The sequence below is a fragment of the Triticum dicoccoides genome, chromosome 2B (assembly GCF_002162155.2).
Source record: "Triticum dicoccoides isolate Atlit2015 ecotype Zavitan chromosome 2B, WEW_v2.0, whole genome shotgun sequence".
In the NCBI taxonomy this organism is placed as follows: domain Eukaryota; kingdom Viridiplantae; phylum Streptophyta; class Magnoliopsida; order Poales; family Poaceae; genus Triticum; species Triticum dicoccoides.
The window spans coordinates 642,491,116-642,504,147 of NC_041383.1; positions in this window are offsets into that span (position 1 = coordinate 642,491,116).

Below are 13,032 nucleotides of genomic sequence, written 5' to 3' on the forward strand. Positions count from 1 at the left end.
CGCGGTTTGAATCTCTCACACACACCCACATAGGTGCGCGACATGCACGAAGAGAACAGGTGCATGCACATCACATGTAATCCCGTCTCTTTCCCAACCACACCCACGTGGCTACACGGTGGAGCTCATTTCTGTACGAAAAGGCAGCCCATGTGGTAATTTGGCACGTGTACTGGTAGTACACTTGATAGAGGGAGGATCGTCTACCACGGGTGAACAAACAAATTGTAACTTGATGTGTTATGTTAAAAAAGTGGCAAACCATGTGGGGCCTACCTTAGAGGCAAGGCTCTATACACTGGAGTACTTTTGATGTGTCCCGTCAACTCGCAGAACGAGGAGAAGCTTGCTTAGTACGCCATCTCCCCCGCCCACGGGCGCGGTGGCTCACAGGATGAGGTGAAGCTTGATTACTAGTAGTAGTATTGTACGCCTTACGCCTGCTCCCTTGCCCATGCGCATGGTGGCTCGCGGGACAAGGAGAAAATTTTACTACTCCCTCCGTTTACTCCTCGTCCCTACTACCTTGGTTAGAGAGATTATCATATTGTTTGGAATATATATGTCCTTTAGTAGATTTCGATATGAACTACTAGTACATACTCCAAACACTGATGTATATAGACGTATTTTAGAGTGCAGATTCACTCATTTTGCTCCATATGTAGTCCATATTGAGGCCCTGTTTGGTTCATAAGTCCTAGAACTTTTTCTAGTCCCAACTAAAAAGTCCCTACTCCTTAAAAAGTCCATCCCTGTTTGTTTTCAGGGACTAAAAAGTCCATAGTCCCTCCCTAGAGGTTATTGAATGACCATGTTACCCCTAGTATACAGAAAAACAACAACCAAACAACACTATTGGGTGGTGGGGCAATGGGTGTAGGGAGGGGCATTGTTGGAAAAGTCCCAAAAAAGACTCTCCTTGAGAGTCTTCTTCATTAAGTCCCAAAAAGCAAGTTTTAGTCCCTAGTAGTTCCTCCTGTTTGTTTAAAAAGTCTCTAAGAGGGACTTTTTCTAGTCCTACACTAAAAAGTCCTTGGAAACAAACACACTCTCCCTCGCCCCTCGACCCTCGCCCATGTCATGGACGTGCAACAATTCATTCGGTCTCATATAGCCAGAACGATATATACTGTAGTACCATTATTGCTCGACTTCCCGAAGAGGCAAAGAGCCAATCGCAAGGTTAATATTTTGGAGATGCCAAGCGCAAGGTTATAGGAGAACGAGTAGTAGGTACCGCGTCATTTATCAATAAAGGTTTTTTTTCTTCAGTGGCACGTACGCAATATAATAGGTTCATATGGAGAGAAAGGGAAACCGATCCACTATATACATAGTCAGGACGGGCCAACCTACACGGTTGCTTGCTGGGGTTGCTCTCTTCACACTCTCTCGCACAAAACGACTTTGGCCACATCTCTAACATCCCGGCGGATCACGTCCGTCGGGGAAAGGGGTGGATGCTTAGTGTAGATGTGGTCGCTGTCGCCGACGGCCAAAACCCACTGTCGGCACGTCCCGATCAGGGGTCCCCGCCGTTCTCTCTCACAAAGCCGGTGAGGTTGCCTTCATCCATTACTCATTGTCGTGATGAGGGCAGTTTTCGCCTACCGCCACCCTCCTCAAGGTTGAGCTACATCCCGACATCCCTCAGGTACAACTCCCTTTACAGCCGGCTTGCACCACTGCTCTAGCTACCCACATCACTCCATGTGTATATTTCTCTACTTCTTTGCCCCGCACATACCTCTACTGGCTTCTACGTACTGTATTTTTGATGAGTTTATGTCTCATCAACTAGTCCCAGTAATCTTATTCTAATCACGCTTCTTCAATTTCTTTGCCATAGGATGCTCATATCCATTTTGGTGAAACTGCACAAAATGATCCGATGGTCAAAATGTTGCAAACTTCATTTCTTAGGAAGATCGAACGTTGCCAGCAAATTGAATCCTGGTTAGGCTTTATGGTTCAAGGGCTAGGGACTGCATGGATCGTTTTCCTTTAGCTGCCTCTCTTCCAAAATAAGTGTCAACTTTAGTAGTAGTACAACTTTGTACTAACGTTTGCATAAAGTTGAGACACTTATTTTGGAACAGAGGGAGCACATATTTGCTATGATCTGTCAATCATTGAGATGCAATAGCATGCATGTTAGTCTCCTTTGTACTTGATGAAATGTTGCAACGGGCAACCTTGGACGCAAGATACATGTAACAGAAGCTGGAAGCTTCATAGCATTGTACAAATTTATCTCGCTGATAAATTACATTACGTACTATACTAGTACTTATATGTAAAGAGTTAGGTGTCGCACGGTGTCTATAAAATATGGTGATAGTGTGAGGTGGGCCATGTAATCACTTAGCCTGCGTGTTTTCAGTGCTCTTGCACTCCTCTGCTGTAAGAATGGAGAAAATTGTAATCTAGTAGTACCTCCTTTCGCCGAAAGCGTGGGACATCCAGCAGTCCTACCACCTTAGTAATAATGACCAATGAGCCGTCAAATCAAATAGACCCAGCAGTAAGTTGGATGGACGAAGCAAGCATCACTCTTGAATCCGCTTCTCCCTTCAATGCAGGCGCGACTCAGAGGTCGCGTCCGCTCTGCCCGAGCATGAATGCGACACCGATTCTTTGGAGCAGCACTGACCATTTTGGGCGGGAAGCGTGCGCGGGTGATGGAGGGGCTTTGGGTGGGCCAGGCTGGTTAGGAGCGGGCGTGGCAGCTGACCTCCTGTCCCTACCGGACGGCCGGAAATGAGAGGATGCACCGACTCTCACGGCTAATATCGTACACTACACACCATCTCTCTGTAGGAGTAGGTCAATCTGTCGCTCTCTCTAACACACACATGTTGTTAAACACACACACACACACACACACACACAGGTTCATAGATTAGGAAAATCGTGCGAGTGCGAAGCCACAGGAAGTGCGATACAAATGGAGTACGTACAAGAAGAGAAGAGGTGACGAATATTCCATCAAACCTAGACTAAGGAGTAGTACTCCCTCCGTCTAGGTGTTAAGTCATCTTACGGAAATCAGATATTCCCAAAAATTTTAGGCGTCGTCCATTAACTTCGCATCTCAATCCCCTCCTGGCGTCGTCCATTAACTTTGGATCATTAGCAAGAATAGCTTATAGCATAGCCGGGCAAGGTTAGGCGTTTGGAACTGTTAAAATATGTTAGGTTTTGTGGGCCAGCTAGCTTGGGTGGGCTAGAAAAACCTTGCTAGCTCAGGAGAGCCAGATTGGCTCCCTTCCGACAGCAAACTTCGCGTAGTAGTAACATAGACTAGTAACATATGCATGTTACTAGTCCAAGTTACTCACCACTATGACCAGCCTAAGCAATGTAACCAAACGCTCCTTAATCTGCCATGTTATCTTCCCCAAAAACCCAATGCATGGAGCGCAACTACACGTTGATCAGTGAAGAAATCAAAGTCGGCTTGCATGCGAGTTAATACGTGGCCCTGCATGGTAGCTAAAACGGCATCTCCTAGTTGTTTGGATTAATTGTTGCATTTAGAGACAGAAATCAGGGCTTTGATTGGAGGAATGACCGGTCAAGTTTCTCCTTCTCGTCCAATCTGCTTGCACCTTGGTCCCGCTGCACCTTCTAACGTGACTTGTTACACCTAGACGGAGGGAGTAGTACGAGATACGGTGGCACACTGACTTAGGTCAAATACAAGTGCCCAAAATTGTGTGCATGTTATAATAAGGATTCACTTAAAATAGTACGTGAGCGAACAGAGGGATCAATTGGAGAGTGTTCCCGAGTAGTAGCGAGATGTGTGAGGTAAGATATACCACTGGCGCTTTTAAATTTTCTTATTAATTTGTTTGTTTCACCTCTAACTGGTGGGACCCAATGTACTATGTGGAGAGAGGTAAGGTGACTAAGGCTGCATTATTTCTACACCACTGTGAATAGTCTTACCACCAAAGCCACATGACACGATTATGATTTAAATCCCAATGACTCCCACACAAAAAAACACGGCATGCTTGTCACACGAATGCAGGAATGTATAAAAGATTATTTTCCTCTCGTTGAACATAATAGGAGGATTGTGTAGCTAGTTAGCCTGTTCGCTCAACAAACTTGAGGTATCAGGTTCGATAACAACACTTGAGCATAATTCGTGCCAGGAGGATTCTTTGACTAGTCAAAATGGATGGGTATGGAGCTATACGATCTCGTAGTGATCGTATAATCACCTCATCACGTATAAGCTGTAGCCTCGGCACTTGTTTTCTAGGGTTTGAACTCTTCACTCTCTCTCTCTCTCCAGTATATATATACACGCTGGAGCCTCAGCGCTTGTAGTTGCTCTCTTCACACTCTCGCCCCCTCTCCAAATCTAAACAAGACTTCGTTGGCCTCGCTCTCTCAGCGCTTGTAGTTGCTCTCTTCACACTCTCTCACCCTCTCCAGATCTAAACAAGACTTCATTGGCCTCTCTCTCTCGGCGCTTGTAGTTGCTCTCTTCACACTCTCTCACCATCTCCAGATCTAAACAAGACTTCATCGGCCTCTCTCTCTCCCCTCACTGCTGGTTAAAGAGCCGGCAGGATCCGTCCGCCGGGAAGGGAAGGAGGCTTAACACTGTCGCCATCGGCGAGGGAGGGAATCCACTACCGGTGCAGTTGTTCACTTTCACCCAGCGGCGGCGCAGGAGGGCCTCCGACCCCTTCTTATTTGCTACCGTACATAGTGTGGGCCGAACGGCCTCCGATCGCCCACCGAACCACACTGTCACATCCCTAGCTTCTGGTAATGCTCTAGGCTAGCTTCATGTGTGCATCATATTTAAATTTCTGAAATTTGAACTGAGGAATTCGGAAGCCTCAAAACCCTAATTAAAAGAAGGGCAAGTACCCTTTAAATTGCATTCTGTGAATCCAAAATGCCCTAAAAATAGTTTTGTGAATTTTGGCAAGAGTTATATATCAAACCAAAATTCTGGAATATTTTTAAGGAATTATTTGGTCTCTGAAATTAAATCAATAATCTATTTGAATTTGGGGATATATTCATAATATATAATGAATATATTTTCAAATCCTTTGAAATGTTTTATGTACTTTTGGAATAGTCCAGAGAGGTAACATAAAATATTTCAGAATGTTTTGGCACTGTATGAAATTATTTTGAATTTGAAAACAGTGGCATAATAATATAAAAAGGGAAACAGAACAGAAAAAAATAAAAAGAACAGAGCTTACCTGGCCTCACCGTGCAGCCCACCAGAGCCGGCCCAGCTCCCCCAGCGGCCCAGCCCACCTGGGCCCCCCCTCCTCCTGTCTTCTTCCGTGCCAGCGCACGAAGCAGCTCGGTGGCGAGCACCGCCGTCGCGCTTGGCCACCTCCTGCTTCCCCCGGCCTCCCTAGCGACGCCACGAGGACGCCTCGTATCCCCTCGCCCCTCTTCCTCCCTCGCTGCCCCTCTCTCTTCCCCGAACACTCTCTCCCTCCTCTGTTCCCCTCCCCGAACGGAGCCGCCGCCACCGACGAGAGTCACCGTGGCTACCGGCCACCCCACGGCTCACCGATGCCCCAGGAGGCTCCGCGGGTCCTCCCTCTACCTCCTCAACGAGCCACGAGGCCCCGGACGTGCCGCATCGCCGCCATCGCCGTCGTCTTCTACCTCGGACCCGCCGGCCATCTTCGTCAAATTCGCCGGCTCCGGTGCCTCCCCGAGCTCGCCGAGGCCACCACTGCACCCGCTGTGAGCTCCTGTGCTGATTCCCCCTCTTCCCGTGCCCCACCTCCCTCTCTAGCTAGCCCCACCACTTTGCCCGAGAATCTCTCGCCGCCGGCCATGGCGTGGCCGTGGCCACAGCCACCCCAGCTCGTATCCGAGGCCACTGTCGTGCTCACCGTGATCTCAGGAGTCCGTAGAGGCCCTCAGCTGACCTCGCCGTGCCGTGTAACGTCGAAACCGAGCACGCCCGAGCTCCGGCCACCGCTGCCGAGCTCGGGGCCGTCGTCTCCGGCCGCCCTAGCTGCTGCTGCTTGCTGAAACGGGCGCGGGTGAGCTCCAGCTCTCCGTAGCCGCTCTCCTCCGTCCATTTGGACGCCGGAGGAGTGAGCCCGAGCCCTCCGCCGCGCCTGTTGCCACCGGCGACGAGCCGCCGGCGGGTTAGGCCCCGCTGACCAGGGGTTTGACCCCCCCTGGGTCGATGACAGGTGGGGCCAGCCCCCCTGCTAATTAGTTTAGTCTATTTTAACTAATTACCCCCTCTGCTGACACTGACATGCGGGCCCAGGCTCTAATTAAATTAGGTTAGTTAGTTAGTCACTGACGTGTGGACCCCACACGTCAGGTTTGACTCTGGGCGACCCAGTTGACCTGCTGACGTCATGATGATGTCAGGCTGACGCAATAAGTATTTCTGGATTTAAAAATAAATCAGAAAATTCCAGAAAATGCCTAAAACTTCTAAAAATCATAGAAAATTAACTGTAACTCCAAATTAAATAATATATATATGAAAAATTATCAGAAAAATTCAAGGAATCCATCTGTACCATTTTCATGCATGTTAGAACAACCTATAGCTGCTGTTTAGCACAAATCAATTAAATGGCATTTGAATAATCACATATGGAGTTTGAATTTGAATTTTGTATTCAAACCAACTCCATTTAATCTGGTTTTAGTTGCATTAGCCCAACACACATTCATTTTGCCATGTCATGATCATGCATCATATTGTGCATTGCATTGATTGTGTTCCCTTTTGTGTTGCCGGTATTTGTCCCCTCTCGATAGACGTGATACCGATGACGTGATCGTTGACACTGATGAAGACTCAATGTTATCTTCAGAAGTGCCAGGCAAGCAAAACCCCCTTGTTCATTCCGATAAAATCCCACTCTCTCGCTCCTGCTCTTTTTACTGCATTAGGACAACAACGACATATTTGATACTTGCTGCGGTAGCTGAACCCTTTATCCTTTGCATGACCTGTCATTGCCACAGTAAATAGATGAAACCCACTAGCATGAGTAGGAGTTGTTTGAGCCCTGTTGTGCCTACTCATTCATGCTTGTTTGTCATGCCTGCTACTACTTAGAGTTGAGTCAGGTCTGATTCATCGGGGATGAATCAGAGGAGTGTGAACATGTCCTACTGTGTGTGAGCTAAGTGTGTGAACACGATTTGGTAAAGGTAGCGGTGAGAGGCCATGTAGGAGTACATGGTGGGTTGTCTCATTGCAGCCGTCCTCAGGAACTGAGTTCTGTGTTTGTGATCCATGATCAGTTACTACCACACATTGGGCTCCGGGCGCTCCAAGCTCTCTCGACTTATTAATCAACATGATCTCTGTCCAGGAGTTGCAACTAGTTTCTGGTGTTTGTAGGTAGTGTTAGTAGTCTACCAAGTGGCACCCGGTACAGGTGGGCTTGGGACAGACTAGGCACAGTGGCACGGTGTACCAAGTGGCACCCGGTTGGTGGGCTTGGGAACCCTGCACACATCGTTTGGGGCCGTAAGCGACACCCCGGCCGGATCTCCTTGCGGATGGAACCCGAATAGGCGATAAACCTGGACTAGAGACTTGTTCGGTTAGTCAGGTCGTGGCCGACTCCCTCGCCCGGCTTCCGCTTGAAGGTTGCCGAGGTACATGACGTGTACAGGGCGGTAAGTGGCGGAAGCGTGTGTGAAGAAGTACACCCCTGCAGGGTTAACATCATCTATTCGAATAGCCGGATTCCTCGGATATGGAAACTTGGACCCCTTGCATAGTTCATAGACAAGTGAAAGTGGATACTCTAAAATACGCAAGATAAGCGTGAGTGCTATGGATGGCGTTCTCGTAGGGAGACGGGAGCGGATCCATAGTGGTGTATTGATATGGTGAATATGTGGACTCGTGTGCGCCACCTCAAAAAAGTTACTCGCAGTCGTAGTTCAGGATAGCCACCGAGTCAAAGCTGGCTTGCTGCAGTTAAACCCCACCATCCCTTTGTTGATAATGATGCATATGTAGATAGTTCTGATGTAAGTCTTGCTGGGTACATTTGTACTCACGTTTGCCTATTTTATGTTTTGCAGAGAGACTTCAGTCTCATTAGTATTTCCGCGTGGTCTTCGACGTTTAGCTTGTTACCTCAGCTACGATCTTGTGCCCTCGGCAGGATCTGATAGATAGTCAGGCTTCTCAGCCTTTTTCATTTATAGATGTCTGTACCCAGACATGATAGCTTCCGCTTGTGCTTTGACTTGTATGCTCTGAGTGTTGGGTCATGAGACCCATGTTTGTAATATCTCGCTCCTCGGAGCCTATTGAATAATTACTCGAGTTGTAGAGTCATGTTGTGATGCCATGTTGTATCTGCACATATCGAGCATATTGTGTGTATGTTGTTGAAATGCTTGGTATGTGTGGGATCTGACTATCTAGTTGTTTATCCTTAGTAGCCTCCCTTACCGGGAAATGTATCCTAGTGTTTCCACTGAGCCATGGTAGCTTGCTACTGCTCCGGAACACTTAGGCTGGCCGGCATGTGTCCTTCTTCGTTCCTGTGTCTGTCCCTTCGGGGAAATGTCACGCGATGAATACCGGAGTCCTGTTAGCCCGCTACAGCCCGGTTCACCAGAGTCCTGCTAGCCCAGTGCTACAGCCTGGATTCACTCGCTGATGACCGACACGTTCGATGTTGGGTCATGGATGCCTGTCCCTGTAAGTTTGTGCCACTTTGGGTTTACGACTAGCCATGTCAGCCCGGGCTCCTTACCATATGGATGCTAGCGACACTATCATATACGTGTGCCAAAAGACGCAAACGGTCCCGGGCAAAGGTAAGGCGACACCCGTGGGAATACCGTGCGTGAGGCCGCAAAGTGATATGGGGTGTTACATGCTAGATCGATGTGGCATTGAGTCGGGGTCCTGACAGCGTTGGTATCAGAGCTTGACTGCCTGTAGGATCACCAAGCCAAACTGGTCGAAGTTGAGTCTAGAAATTCTTTAGTTATATAAGGGAATTGATTGTGGGATGGAACGTAAGGCTCTTTTTACTCCTTATACCTTATGCCCTTCTGATCTGAGTCATCTTATCTTTCCTACGGGGATTAAGAACTAGGCTATCTCTTCTTTCTATCAGGATCACGTGTTACTAATCCGTAGACTTATAAGATTGTTGGATTTAAGCTTGAGTTCAGTTTCTACTACTTCCGTACGTTAACTGTTGATCTCGAAACCTTGATATCGTGCTTCTGAGTGGTTATGCCACCATTTTTGTGAATGTCTCAAATCTTTTCTGAGCATTTACAGCCGTTATGCTGTCCGAGTCATTCCAAGTTTCTAAATAATCTGATGCATTTGCAAAATCCCTCCCTCTGGTTTCGATGTTCCTTCAGGCCAGCTCAATCACACTAATTGTTGAGTTGAGGAATTCTATTGCCTTGACATGTATGTTGGGGTTCTATTATGACCCTAGGTGTTTAGGAAGTCACCTAGCAATTTAGCAACGCTTTTGTATCCCTAGTGTGATGATTCTGTCCATTATTCTCGAAAGCATCCCGTGATGCTACTTAGTAGTAGGCATTCTGTTCCTGGGTTCTTGAACCCGAGATTCACCCTACTTGCTTCATGTGGATAGTTTTGCTCGTTCCTTTAGGTTATTAGTAACCTTTGGATTAGTCCTTGATGTTCGTGGTATTCCTTTCTTCCAAATACTATGAACCGCTTATGGCAGATGTTCCTCGCTGTTCGAAAGATCACAATCAGAGTGCTCTCGATGGGTTCTCGATTCTACATTGTGACTCTGCCAGTTCTACCTTTCTGCATGGGTTATCCGGAAGAAATATGTTGAATTTGGCTCGACATACTAATCTATGCATCCACAACTCAGAAAATCATATGTTCTTTTGAGTTGTCCCATTTTAGTTGTTTCCGACCCTCGCCTATCAATTGATAGTCAAGAGTATGCGTGCATTCGTTCGTCGATGCCTATTACCCTTGTGGTCCGCCAAGCCATTCTATTTCAGAATGAATAGGAGAAACAAACTCCAGAATCTCATCCATATCTAGGATTGGGTCAAAGTAGTTGTATTCCGCAGATCAAATTGCTACTCCAGCTTTCGTTCTGCTCTACCTTGGAGTATTACATATTTTATATCGAGATTGTTATAGGAATTGCACACCATCCTATGAACTCTTGGTACAGTGATACCTCTTGCCATCATTGTTCATTCCTCGGTTCCTGTGTTATTGTAACCGGGATGCCGACAAATGAATCATGGCGTGTGAAATCAATATTGCTAGCAACTCTGTTGCTTGGTAGTAAATGGACGATAATTTCATCCTTAGCATGTTGGTTATTGAATCATCATCCTAAGGTTGATCTTGCTACCTAGTCCCTATTTCCGATGCACTCCTCGATCGATGAGTTAGGATCTTGTCAAGTCCTCACTCATTTGATCATGTCGTCTTGCCCTCAAAAGCAAGATTGTTCTCGAGCTTAGTAACATACCGGTGGTTCGTGATTTTCCGAAGATCTTCTCGGAAGTGTTACCAGGTTGTCACCTGACCGCTGTGTTGAGCTCGTGATCAAGTTGGATTCTTGTGAACCACCCTTCTCCAAGAATCTGTGTTGGATATCCCTGAGCTAGTTGGTTAAGCTAGACAACAACTTGGAGAGTTGGAGGATAAAAGCTTGCCTGACTTAGTTCGTTCCAAAGGGATAATCTTGTGTAGTGTGTGTTGAAGAAAGATGATATCTTCATCGATTGGTCCCTGTGATCAGTTGTTGTACCTATTGTCTTATCAATCCTTTGATTTGAGTATGGGCTATCGTCAAGTCAAATCAGTACCAATGATGCTCGTAATGTTGTCTTATTCGTGGTTGATCCCTCGAGCATACACCATTACATCTTTGGTCTGACCAATGCTATCACCGTGTTCACATGATGGTGGAAGTCCAGTGATATGGAAATTCCGATGAGTTGTTGTTGAGCCCATCAGTAGCATTTTGTCTCCCCCCATGAATCATGTTGAACATCAACCTAGTGTTGGAAACTTGTGTAAGCATTTCTTCGTGTTTCGTTCATGAAGCATATGTTTGAATGAAAGTAGTGATTTTCCCTAATACACGTGCATTTGGTGAAAGTTGCCGCCGTGAATTTGAGAAAGTTAGTTTTGCTTCCTCTGGAATCATCCCAAGTCAGTCATGCATATGTGCGAAGTATTCTGTGGTCTGGAGACTTGCAACCTTCATTCCATATGGGTTCCGAGCACACCAAGCCACTGATTGATTTGTTCAAGGAGAAGAAGTTCCTTCTTAAGAGCATGCCTTATGCAAGGACTTCAATGTCCTCGATTATGGTTCCCCTCCTGAACTCGGTAGTGTTTTATTATAAGACTACTATGTGGTCATGCTTGTCTGGGACAACGTGTTCACATGTTTGTAGCAGAAACAGCTCATGTTTTGGGGCTTACTATCGTAGCTCATTCCCCGAGAATCTCGCAACGTCTTCTCGTTGATTTGTGTTGCAAACTTTCGTTTTTCTTCCTAGACTCGATGAGTCTGGAATATCCTGACACCAACCAGATCTGAATCCCAGGCAGATACGATGGTTGGAACATTTCCCAAGAACTATAATATGGGTCTCCCGATAACCGGTAAGGTGGATGTCGCGGCCAACACACCCATCCGGTAGACCTATTATTATAGTATCTTGTTTGAGGAAGTTGGACACCTCCCCATAAGGATTTTGTAGGATTTACCTCCCTAGTTGTTCCTTATGGATTCTTGTGCTCCCGAAGTCCGACCTTTACTTGATGTTCTAGATACCAGACCGTTTCTATAAATGGGTTACACTAGCACATCAAGGAGAACATTAGAAGCGGAGTGCTAAATGTCTCTCGGTCGATCATCCAGATTGTATCTCCTTGGCCCCGCCAAGGGTGAAATCTGAGAAGGTGTTATCTTCCTTTGCATCTGCATCATTCATCATGGTAGCAAGTTGTGTTGCCAGGATCCTTGACACGGATGTTGGTAAAACCTTGATGAATATGGAAACGCTCAAGTTCTTGAGAGCACGCACAAGCGCTACGTGTTATCATCGGCACTAACTGGGTTTGCTCTCAGTCCCCTCGGCAATGCTATGACCTATTCAAACAGCGAATTCACTCTCTATTGTTCGGTTCTTCCCCAGTTACTAGAATCATTCCCAGCATTTGCATTTTGTTCCCAGCTTGCACCGCCAATGTGCCATTCTACTATGGATCTCTTCCATTTCCGGTGATAAGCAAATTCATCCATTGCGTTGTCTTCAACAAGGTAATCCACATCATCCAAGTCTGAGTATGTCATCCTACTGACCCCCTCCAAACGATCGCTTGGGAATTGCCTTAGGCTGATATAGAGAGTCTCAATGATCTCTATATCAAAGGTAATTCTTTTTGCCACTTAAGGGGATATATCTTCGAGTCACCTTCCCTAAGGTGCATCATTATGGTGTCATGTCAACTTAACTCCTCGCTACGTTGACAACCGTTTACCACCTTCTTAGGTGTGGAATTGTTGTCTACCTAGTGAACCCTCGTCATCTGTTCCACTCCATTCCTCTAGAGGTGTGCTTCGTCTCTCAGCTCGAGAGATGTTGTTATGTCTCATTCGGGAGTTAATCCTGAGTTGTTCGACCTTCGAGAAGAGCCATTCTTTAGGATCTTTCCTTTCCTCTCGTTGTCATGTTAGTTGGAGTTCTCAGAGCAAGACTTCAAGACAAAGATGGTGTTCAAATCAACGCTCATTTGAAGTGCACCCTGGATCGTGAAGTTTGTGCTAGGTCGCGTTCCCCCTCCACCTTACCCTACGCTTGAATCTCGAGACGAGATTCTTGTTTAGTGGGGGTGAGTTGTCACATCCCTAGCTTCTGGTAATGCTCTAGGCTAGCTTCATGTGTGCATCATATTTAAATTTCTGAAATTTGAACTGAGGAATTCGGAAGCCTCAAAACCCTAATTAAAAGAAGGGCAAGTACCCTTTAAATTGCATT